Here is a 4,345-nt window from a genome sequence, read left to right on the forward strand (position 1 = left end):
GAACCTATCCAAGGTCACCTGGTTTGCTGCCACCTCTTCTAGCGCCGTGACATCTCCCTGTTCTATTGTAAAGACCTCCTGGAACCTTTTGTTGAGTTCTTCACACATCTCTTTGTCATTCTCTGTGTACCTGTCCTCGCCCACCCTAAGTTTCATCACATGTTCCTTCACTGTTGTCTTCCTCCTGATGTGACTGTGTAGTAGCTTTGGTTCGGTCTTGGCTTTATTAGCTATATCATTTTCATACCTTTTCTCAGCTTCTCTTCTCACACTGACATACTCGTTCCTTGTTCTCTGGTATCTCTCTCTCTACTTTCTGGTGTTCTGTTATTATGGAAGTTCCTCCATGCCCTTTTGTTCAGCTCCTTTGCTTTCATACATTCCCTATTAAACCACGGATTCTTCCTTTGCTTCTCTGCTTTTTCCTGTCGGGCTGGTACAAACCTGCTTACAGCCTCCTGACATTTTTGGGTGACATAGTCCATCATGTCTTGTACGGACTTGGTTCCGAGGTCTGTGTCCCAATGTGTATCCCATAGGAGTTTATTCATTTCCTCATAGTTTCCCTTTCGGTACGCCAGCCCTTTGGTTCCCAGTTCGTTTTTGGGGGTGATAATTCCCAGCTCAACCAGGTACTCAATGCTCAATACACTATGATCACTCATTCCCAATGGGGCTTCCAACTTAACTTCCCTTATATCCTACTCATTTAGGGTAAATATCAGATCAAGCAAGGCTGGTTCATCCCCTCCTTTCATTCTTGTCGGTCCTGTGTGTGTGTGTGTGTGTGTGTGTGTGTGTGTGTACTCACCTATTTGTGCTTGCGGGGGTTGAGCTTTGGCTCTTTGGTCCCGCCTCTCAACTATCAATCAACTGGTGTACAGATTCCTGAGCCTACTGGGCTCTATCATATCTACATTTAAAACTGTGTATGGAGTCAGCCTCCACCACATCACTGCCTAGTGCATTCCATCCGTTAACTACTCTGACACTGAAAAAGTTTCTTCTAACGTCTCTGTGGCTCATGTGGGTACTCAGTTTCCACCTGTGTCCCCTTGTTCGCGTCCCACCAGTGTTGAATAGTTTATCCTTGTTTACCCGGTCGATTCCTCTGAGGATTTTGTAGGTTGTGATCATGCCTCCCCTTACTCTTCTGTCTTCCAGTGTCGTAAGGTGCATTTCCCGCAGCCTTTCCTCGTAACTCATGCCCCTTAGTTCTGGGACTAATCTAGTGGCATACCTTTGGACTTTTTCCAGCTTCGTCTTGTGATTGACAAGGTACGGGCTCCATGCTGGGGCCGCATACTCCAGGATTGGAGTATGCGGCCCCAGCATGGTGCCCGTACCTTGTCAAGCACAAGACGAAGCTGGAAAAAGTCCAAAGGTATGCCACTAGACTAGTCCCAGAACTAAGAGGAATGAGTTACGAGGAAAGGCTGCGGGAAATGCAAATGTGTGTGTGTGTGTGTGTGTGTGTGTGTGTGTGTGTGTATGACTGGACAAGTTGTGTTGCGTATATATATGCATGCATATTGTTGGTGTTTTGTTACTGCTGGTAAACTATATAATGTATATGATTATGTTAACATAGGATAAGTGCTGTAATTAACCCTAACCATACAAACACATGCAGTAATATTCTAAAACACATGTTCTCACAGGCTGCTGTACTATCAAGGAGGCAACCCGTTCTCGCACTTGCTTATAGTCAAAATTAGCTTATTAATAAGTTCATATGTGACATTCTAATTTATTGTGAATATATGAGTTTACCTTGAAAAGCTGAATAGAAAACACCGACCTAACCTAACCTTCTTAGTATGTTAAGATAAACACCTTATTGCTTCTTAATTACAATTAGTACTTAACCTATACCTATATTGACATTACTGTCTTATCAAAATAAAACAAAACAAAAATATTTAAATAAATTGTAAATTAACTCAGGATATTTTCAAGTATTGTATAAAATCTCTATTGTTTAATAAAATTGGAAAAGAAATTCCTAATATTAAAACTGGTGTTCAGCAAATCTATTGAAAGAGTTTGTACCTTAAAAACAAAATATAACTTGGCATATACCACATTTGTACTTATTAATCAGCCAAATAGTGACTATAAGCAATAAGTCATGTATGTACTGTCTTGTGCGAGAGCGGGTTGCAGGGGGCGGTTAGGGTTTTTACAATAAACTTGGTTAATGAACCAAACTAATACCCGCTTACCGTCGAACAGAGACCCCCAACCACTCCTTGACAGATATATGACCGACTACGACAGCCACACTTCTACTGCCATCAGTCGAACAGCAATGGTAACTGGAGTGCTTGCAATTATTTGGGAGATCATTCTGGTAAGTGTCTGTGTAACTGCTAGGTGGGTGTGGAGCAGGAATACTGACTGTGTAACTGCTAGGTGGGTGTGGAGCAGGAATACTGACTGTATAACTGCTAGGTGGGTGTGGAGCAGGAATACTGACAGTGTAACTGCTAGGTGGGTGTGGATGTAGAATACTGACTGTGTAACTGCTAGGTGGGTGTGGAGCAGGAATACTGACTGTGTAACTGCTAGGTGGGTCTGGAGCAGGAATACTGTGTAACCTATTCACCACACAGATAAACTGTCTAAAATATATACTTAAAGAACTCGCTAACAGCATCATCGCTGTAAATACTAATAATCCTTACATCAAACCTAAGTTAAGCCGAGGTATTCAACACATTAAGGAATATAAAATTATTAACTTGTATATGAGGAAAAACTCATTTTGATTACACAGAATGTTAAAATTTATGAAAGCATCTTCGCGGTCTACCGCTGCTTGAGGAGAGGATATAGGCATAATCTAATATTATATACACACTCAGGCTGCCTGTCCCCAGAAAAATGAATTATTATTGTTGTTAACAGAAATTAATTTATCAATTGGTGGTATAAGGCAATTGTGAGTGTGAGAAGAGACACCAGTGTGTGTCTGGACGTCTCCTACACCCACACCACCAGTGTTGGACTGGAGCGTCTCCTACACCCACACCACCAGTGTTGGACTGGAGCGTCTCCTACACACACACCACCAGTGTTGGTCTGGGGCGTCTCCTACACCTACACCACCAGTGTTGGTCTGGACCGTCTCCTACACCCACACCACCAGTGTTGGACTGGAGCGTCTCCTACACACACACCACCAGTGTTGGTCTGGAGCGTCTCCTACACCCACACCCACCAGTGTTGGTCTGGAGCGTCTCCTACACCCACACCCACCAGTGTTGGTCTGGAGCATCTCCTACACCCTCACCACCAGTGTTGGTCTGGAACTCCTCCTACACCCACACCACCAATGTTAGCCTGGAGCGTCTACTACACCCTCACCCACCAGTGTTGGTCTGGAGTTCCTCCTACACACACACACACTACCAGTGTTGGTGTGGAGCGACACCTACACTCACACCCACCAGTGTTGATGAGGAGCGTCTCCTACACCCACACCACCAGTGTTGGTCTGGAGCGCCTCCTACACCCACACCACCGGTGTTGGTCTGGAGCGTCCCTACACCCAAACCACCAGTGTTGGTCTGGAGCCTCTCCTACACCCACACCACCAGTGTTGGTCTGGAGCGTCTCCTTCACCCACACCACCAGTGTTGGTCTGGAGCGTCCCTACACCCACCCCATCAGTGTTGGTGTGGAGCGACTCCTACACAAAAACCACCAGTGTTGGTCTGGAGCGTCTCCTACACCCACACCACCGGTGTTGGTCTGGAGCGCCTCCAACACCCACACGACCAGTGTTGGTGTGGAGTATCTCCTAAACCCACACCACCAGTGTTGGACTGGAGCGTCTCCTACACCCATACCACCAGTGTTGGTGTAAAGCGCTTCCTACACCTACACCACCAGTGTTGGACTGGAGCGTCTCCTACACCCACACCACCAGTGTTGGTCTGGAGCACCTCCTATATCCACACCATCAGTGTTGGTGTGGAGCATCTACACCCACACTACCAGTGTTGTTCTGAAATGCTTCCTACACACTCACCCACCAGTGTTGGTCTGGAGCATCTTGAACATCCACAAGTGTTGATCTGGAGCAACTCCTACACTCTTACATCACCAGTGTTGGTGCTAAGCGTCTCCTATACCCACACCCACCAGTGTTGGTCTGGAGTGCCACCCACACCAACACCACCAGTGTTAGTCTGGAGCACCTCCCACAAACACCCCGCCAGTGTTGGTCTGGAGAACCTCCTACACCCACACCACCAGTGTTGGTCTAGAGTACCTCCCACACCACACCAACAGTGTTGGTCTGGAGCATCTCTTACACCCTCAACACCAGTGTTTGGTA

This window comes from Procambarus clarkii, chromosome 11 (assembly GCF_040958095.1).
Source record: "Procambarus clarkii isolate CNS0578487 chromosome 11, FALCON_Pclarkii_2.0, whole genome shotgun sequence".
Taxonomy (NCBI): Eukaryota; Metazoa; Arthropoda; class Malacostraca; order Decapoda; family Cambaridae; genus Procambarus; species Procambarus clarkii.